Genomic DNA, 7,559 nt, shown 5'->3' with positions numbered 1-7,559 from the left:
GCTGTCCTGGAACTCACTTTGTAGACCAGACTGGCCTCGAACTCAGAAATCCACCTGCCTCTGCCTCATGAGTGCTGGGATTAAAGGTGTGAGCCACCATGCCCGGCAGTTGCTTTTTGTCTTTGTCTGAAAATTCTTCCTGAGACTAAGGTGAAGAGATTTAGATTAATTGCACTGGCAAAGGAAAGCTCAAAACAGCCTAGTATAGATTTTTGTTCTGTGGTTCATTCTTATGAAAAGAGCAGGCCTCTCGGCGCGTCAGCGACTGGGTCGGCGGGTTAGTCTGCAGGTTCGGGTCGTTCTGGCGCCGTTGGGTCCGGTGTGGTGCCGGGGCCTTGTGCAGCTCTCAAGCTCGCCAGGAATTGAGCATTGCTGTCTCTGAAAAATGAATCTCAGTATGAAGCAGAAACAGGAGGGAGCCCAAGAGAATGTGAAGAATAGTCCTATCCCAAGGAGAACGCTGAAGATGATCCAGCCTTCTGCAGATGGATCTCTTGTTGGCAGAGAAAATGAGTTGCCAAAAGGCTTGTTCAAAAGGAAGCTTTGGGATGACCATTTAGCATCTCAGACTTCAAGCTGTGGTCCAGAAGCTAATGAGAATAAGGATGTTGGAGACCTCACCCAGGAAGCCTTTGATCTTATAAGTAAAGAAAACCCATCTTCTCAGTATTGGAAAGAAGTGGCAGAGCAGCAGAGGAAAGCTCTCTATGAGGCACTGAAAGAGAATGAGAAACTTCATAAAGAAATTGAACAAAAGGACAGTGAAATTGCCCGCCTGAGAAAGGAGAATAAAGACTTGGCAGAAGTAGCTGAGCACGTGCAGTACATGGCGGAGGTAATCGAGAGGCTGAGCAATGAACCTCTGGATAACTTTGAGTCACCGGATAGTCAGGAATTTGATTCTGAAGAAGAAGCTGTTGAGTATTCAGAACTGGAAGACTCAGGAACTGGGACGTGTGCTGAAGAGACGGATGCTAGGCCGTGTACATGACGTGTGGGACGCACTGCCAGCGTTGCCCTTTAGTATAGCTCTTGGTAAACTAACTACACGATGCAAGTGCTGGAAGCCAGGTTTGAATCCTGTGGCTATTACTATGTTAAAATACAGATAGTGTGTATTTTTAATCCGTTTTATGTAAATAGCATTTTCATTTTTGTCAGTGTCAGATATAAACTGTATATTAAATAAACTTCAATTTCCTGTTGAACATTGAAAAAAAAAAAAGAAAAGAGCATTTTGCAAATGGAGCAAACTGTGCAAGAAAAAAATGCACAATGTATGGTTCAAGGATTAAAGGGGCATCAGGAAGTGGAAGGGAGCAGAATCCTGTGTTTAAGGATATTAAATGGAACTAAGGGAGTGGTGGCCACTGGGTAGGAACATTCACCTAAACTTCCATCTTGTGAAAAGTAATTAAAGAAAAGCTTAGTTCCAGGCATAGTGGTACATGCCTTTAATCCCAGCACTCAGGAGACAGAGGCTCTCAAGACCAGCCTGGCCTACAGTGCAAGTGCTAGGACTGCCAAGCTTAGGCAATGAAGGAAGCCATGGAAAACAGAAAACTAATGGATGAAGATGTAATTAAATGAGGGGGCCATGCTCCAACACCAGCAAGTAGCAAAACTCGGCAGATTTGACCAGGCGCTTCTGGCTTTAGAGACAAGAATAGAGGAAGGAGTTATGGAAAGTCCCTCTGAGACTACAGTAAGCCACTGAGGCCAGGCATGTGGCAGGGTGTCTCTGCATGGAGGCCCAGAGAGGCCATTGTCTAAGAACTGAGAAGGTAAAGTCTGGATTGCCTTGGAGACCTCGAGAGGTTAGAGATGCCAGACCTGTGGAATACCTGCCAAGGAGAGCTGCTAACATGGAATGGACCCAGCCAAGAAACAGAAACGTGTTGTAGCCAGTGAAGCTGAAAGGAGTCAGCGCTTTGAAGAGATTCAGTTTGGAGTTTGCCCAGTGGAGTTTTGGTCTTGCTTTGGATTTCCTTCCTGTGCCCCCTTCCCTACATTTTGGAACCTTTAGTTACGTATTCACCTTTATTTATGTGTATTTAAGAAGGGCCTCCTGTATTAGGTTCCCACGTGATCCCTTGAATGGCACTGAAGGAGGAGTGGTCCTTCCATGCATCCTTCCTCTACCTCTCTCTTTCCTCCTTCTCCCACTCGATCCCCTCAGTCTAGTCTTACCTCTCAGCCATAACTATTTATTCTATTGAAAGAGGAAAATTACTGGACACCTGAACTCTTCAACTCTCAGAGTCCTCTTACCCCTCCCATCTAGAGATTGTTCCCGGAACACTCCTGAACTTTTTACCCCAGAGTACATTCCTGAACTCTTCCCGACCCCCTCCCAAATGAAAACTGTTCCAAGAACATTTTTTAGATAAGGGTCTCCTGGAACAAACCTAGTCCTACCCCTCCTAACTGAGGACTGTTCCAAGAACATTTTTGAGATAGGGGCCTCCTGGTACTACCCCAGAATGTTCCAATAGATCGGGTACATTACCAAAATATAGGACACGACCCCTTGGTGACGCAAAACTTGTACTTTTCCCCTGGCTTTTTCCTATAAAAGCCTGTAAAAATTTGGGCTGGTCGCCGATTCTCCTCTACACCATGCTTGGTGTATGAGTTTCGACCCCAGAGCCTCTGGTATATGTGCTTTTTATGTGCTTTCTTGTTGCTGCTGTATTAAATCTTACTCTCTACATCTTAAGTTCGGTCTCAGTGTCTTCTTGGGTGCGCGGCTGTCCCGAGGCTTGAGTGAGTGTCTGCCCTCCGGGGGTCTTTCACTATTATGAAAATGGTTTTTGAAAAAGAAACATAGAAATGGGGGACTAGAGAGAGATGGTTCAGTGGTTAAGAGCACCGACTGCTCTTCCAGAGGTCCTGAGTTCAATTCCCAGCAACCACATGGTAGCTCACAGCCATCTGTAATGGGATCCAATGCCCTCTTCTGGTGTGCCTGAAGACAGCTACAGTGTACTCATATAAATAAAATAAATAAATCTTTAAAAACAAAAGACCCACAATACTGGAGTTCACAGTGGGACCTACAGCAGATAAGATATTATACTTTAAAAAGTCAAATGGCTAACACATACATATAATTCAGCTACTGGGAAAGCTGGAGGCAGAAGGATCACAAGTTCAAGGCTTGCCTAGACTGCAGAGTAAATTCAATGCCAGACTGTTAAAGAATGAAGCCAGATCAGTAGCTCTCACCCTACAGGAAGAGAAATTCAAACTGACCAAAGACCTGAAACTTGGACACTGACAGAAGAAAACAGGTGAAACAATTTGCTACTTAGGCAAAGACTTTGAAAAAGACTCAAGTAGGGAATTACCCAAGAATTGACAAGTGGGGTTATTAAAACTAAGACCCTTCAGCCACAGAAAAGCTGGGCTTCAACAGGATGAAGAGAAAGTTTACAGAATGGGAAAAAAGCTTTGCTAACTATTCATCATTCAGGTTATCAATATCTAAAATATGTTAAGAACTAGAATAATTAAATACCATAAAAATAATTTATTCAATCAATAAATGGGCTGGGGCTGAGTGGTGGTGTCACATGCCTTTAATCCCAAGCACTTGGGAGGCAGAGTCAGGCGGATTTCTGAGTTCAAGGCCAGCCTGGTCTACAGAGTGAGTTCCAGGACAGCCAGGGCTACACAGAGAAACCCTGTCTTGAAAAACCAAAAAAAAAAAAAAAAAAGACGAAAAAGGGACTAGAGAGATTCCCCACACCCACAGGAGGTAGCTCACAACCACCTGTAACTCCAGTTCCCAGGATCCAATGGGTCTGATCTCTGTGGGTACCTGCACTCACATGCACACACTCAAATACATGCACATAGTTAAAAATAAATCTTTTTATTTAAATTAAAGAAAACAAAGGATAATATATATTGGTGAAGATATATTTATCTTCAATTTATATACTTGGAAAAAGAGTAATTCTTAGACACAGCTGGTAATATTCATTGGTGCAACTGAAAGAACCTAGTGGGGAAACCCCCACTCAATTCCTGTTCGGCGTGCACCCAAGAATCACGAACAGACGACCATCTTGATGTAAAAGCATGAGGTAGTTTAATGACGGAGCTCCGGGCCGACACATATCTCCCGCAGGAGACAGAGGTGTTGACACATGGTGGAGCCATAATGGCAGAGCTCCGGGTTGAAACTTATCTCACGCAGGAGACAGTGGTTTCGACCCCGAGGCTTGGAAGCTAGGGACTTTTATAGAAAAGGGGTGGGGCTGGGGGAGGAATTGGCGCGGTTTCACATGATTGGTCCATTTAAACATCAACAGACTGTCAGAATGGCGGGAGATAGGGAGGCACCAGGCCAGTCAGGACATGTAACGATGGGCCTGCCCGGGCATGTCCTGTCCTGTTCTGTTCTGTTCTCAGCCCCAGGTTTCAAAGCTCACAAACAACTCTTTGGGCTATTTGACATAAATTACATAAATCACATGTCTCAAGTTTTATTTCCTTTCACAACCACTATAGACATCAATATGGATAATCTTTAAAAATCTAAAACCAGAACTACTATATGGCCCACATGTTACCAGGTGCTCAGGCATCACCTAGTTTGTCTTGTGGGATGGGAAAAGAAGACCCCTTCAGACAGAAAATGAAGGTGGACGGGGAGGAGCCACTGACAGACTGTGACAATAGAGGTCTGAGGTCCTCAAGGTCAAAGTGGAGGAACCCTGACCGTAACTGTTATAGATCTGAGGCTGGAATCCAAGTGGCCGGGATGATCACGGAGTAAAAATAGGGATCTTGAGGGTCCCAGAGAGTGTAACAGTTACAGACCTAGAGGAGCGACCAGTAAATGCAACAGGTGTAGATGCACCCTGAACTCAAATGCACCTGTAAACAAATAAAGTGTTTTCCTCCCAGCTCTTGCTCCTGGAATGACAAGTCTGAGACTGATTATTATTAAATGCCTAGGCCGTGAACTTTGGCTCATTCCCTGACTAGCTATAACTTATTTAACCCATTCAAATTAGTCTATGTCTGGTTATCTTTCCTTTAGTCCCAGTCTGCTGCTGTTTTTGCGGCTGTCTCCTCAGTGTCTCTCTCTAATCTCCTTCGAATTTTCCAGAGACTCTCTTTCAGCAACCTCTGATTTAGCTTCATCTCCCTCAGGGCCCCAGTCAAGTCTCCCTTTTAGTCACTCACTATTTCCCAGAATCCCCTCTCTTCCTGCCATTGTCCCACCTCCTATTTTCTGCCATCAGCTTTTTTATTGACAGGTGGTGCTTATAAGAGATTCTCTCTACACATACCAGCCACAAGACTAAAAACAAAAGCTGTAAACTTTATTAGAATGGATAATTGGAGGGGACCCAGAGGTAGGAGTCTGCCTAGGGTGGGTACTCTCCCTTGCATAGGCTCTTTGCTCCCCACAGCCTTTTTTTGGTTTGTTTTCTTTTTATTTATTTATTTATTTTTATTTTTATTTTATTATTCTGTTTGTTTGTTTTCAAGACAGGGTTTCTCTGTATAGCCCTGGGTGTCCTGGAACTTACTCTGTAGACCAGGCTGGCCTTGAACTCAGAAATCAGCCTGCCTCTGCCTCCCAAGTGCTGGGATTAAAGGCATGTGCCACCACTGTCCGCCCACAGCCATTTTTAAACAGTTGCAATCTTCTGGGTGCTCAGGTAGAAGAGACAACCAGAGAGCCAGGCTTTCTAGGTCAGCTCAAGTTCTCTTGACTCTCCTTCACATCCAGACCATTCCTCTGTGTATATAGGAAGAACTCCAAAAATAATCTAGAAATACTTGTGCAGACAAGGTTTTGTGACTCTGGTCATCATAACTAAGAAATGGAAACTTTTATTTGTATTCACTCACAAATAAATGCTTAAAGAAAGTGTATACACATGAAACTCACACATAGAATTTTCTTCAGTACGAATACGTGGTGGAATTTTGTTTATCTGCAACAAACAAACAAACAAACAAAAAACAGGAATCATGGCTTTGGGAACAGGACCTAGAATGGTGGGTGAGAGGCGATGGACTCCTGTGACAAATGCCGGGAAACCAGACACAGGAGACTAGCATGAGGCTGCAGATCTGGGTTTACTGAGAAGGGCATAAGCTTATATATAATCTCAAACCCATAAATCCTCAGCCAATCGTATCTCAATGCACTCTCACTGTGTCCCAATGAAAGCCCTGCCTGATGTGGTTACTCAGAAGGAGCAGGGGGAGATGGGGAAGTGGCCACTGCCCTGGCCTCAGTTTCTTTTTGCTGTCTCACTGGTGTTCCGGGAGCGATCTTAGATCTAATGCTGGGTAGTGCACATCAGGACTCTTTGAGGAGTCTCGGGAGCCTGTGGCACTCTCTCTCCATCCCACATTTTTCCTTCCCAAGGTTGGCTTCCATGTCCACCACACATGACATTTGCAGAAAAATAGCTGTAACTGTTGTTAAGTGAGACCCAGAAAGAGAAATACACCCTGTTTTCCCTCTTATCCCTAGAAGGATTTAAGTGTGAGTGTGGGAGTGTGGGGGAGGTTCCCTCCTGTTTTGTTTTGTTTTGTTTTGTTTTGTTTTGTTTGTTTTGAGATAGAGTCTCTATGTAGGCTTAGCTGTCCTAGAATTCCCTATGTGGCTCTGAACTCAAAGAGATCGGTCTGCCTCTGCCTCCCAAGGTCTGGGATTAAAAGTATACACCACCATACCTGATCCTGCAAATAACTTTTTCCTTATTTTACTTTTTCATTTTTGAGTGTTTTGCCTGCATGTATGCTTGTACCATGTGTGTGCCTGGTATCCGTGGGCATTCCTGATACCCACAGAAGCCAGAAGAGGACATCAGATCACTTAGGACTGGGGTTTTAGATAGTTATGAGCCACCATGTAGGTGCTGAGAATGGAGCCTAGGTCCTCTGGAAGAGCAATTAGTGCTTTTAACCACAGAGCCATCTCTCTAGACTCCCTATAAATAACTTCCATAGTGTATCAGAATATATATTATATATGTGTGTGTGTGTATATATATATATATATATATATATATATATATATATCTTAACTAGTCTGTTCTTGTGTGAGCCTAATATTGTTCAGAACAATATTACATGCATCAACAATCTGACACACACCGGTTTTTCAGACAAGGAGTTGTATCTGGCCAGCTGGGGTAAGGCTGAAGGTGTCACATCTTCATGGCATCATGGAAAGACTGTGATAGGCTCTTTCCTGCAGGCTGGCTGTTAGTAACTTGAAGCAGACTCCATCTCCATTCCGTAATCCTGTGATGAACCTTTGTGACCCATGGTGTAACTCTTCCCTCTACAATACTTTCTTTAAACAAATGATTTACTATCTGTGCATGTGTGTGTTCCCTGGTCTCTGCACTTACTTAGCTGCTGAGCCATTTGGCTTTGATATAATTGGAACAGCCTCTCTCCCATCATCTCAAATCTTACCCTCTCAAGCTCCCTCTCTTAAGGCAGAGATATTGTTTTATATATGCTGGCCTTGAACTTCAGCCTCTCAAAAGGTTGGAGTTAGGGCATACAAGTCT

At 43.9% G+C, this 7,559-nt stretch overlaps 1 pseudogene; it reads left to right on the top strand.

Annotated features, from left to right (window-relative positions):
• Nucleotides 1–289: 289 nt before the first annotated feature.
• On the top strand, nucleotides 290–1,054 carry LOC110303949 (annotated as a pseudogene).
• Nucleotides 1,055–7,559: the final 6,505 nt, after the last annotated feature.

Source organism: Mus caroli, chromosome 10 (assembly GCF_900094665.2).
Source record: "Mus caroli chromosome 10, CAROLI_EIJ_v1.1, whole genome shotgun sequence".
Taxonomy (NCBI): Eukaryota; Metazoa; Chordata; class Mammalia; order Rodentia; family Muridae; genus Mus; species Mus caroli.
This window is presented reverse-complemented; position numbering and strand designations above follow the sequence as displayed.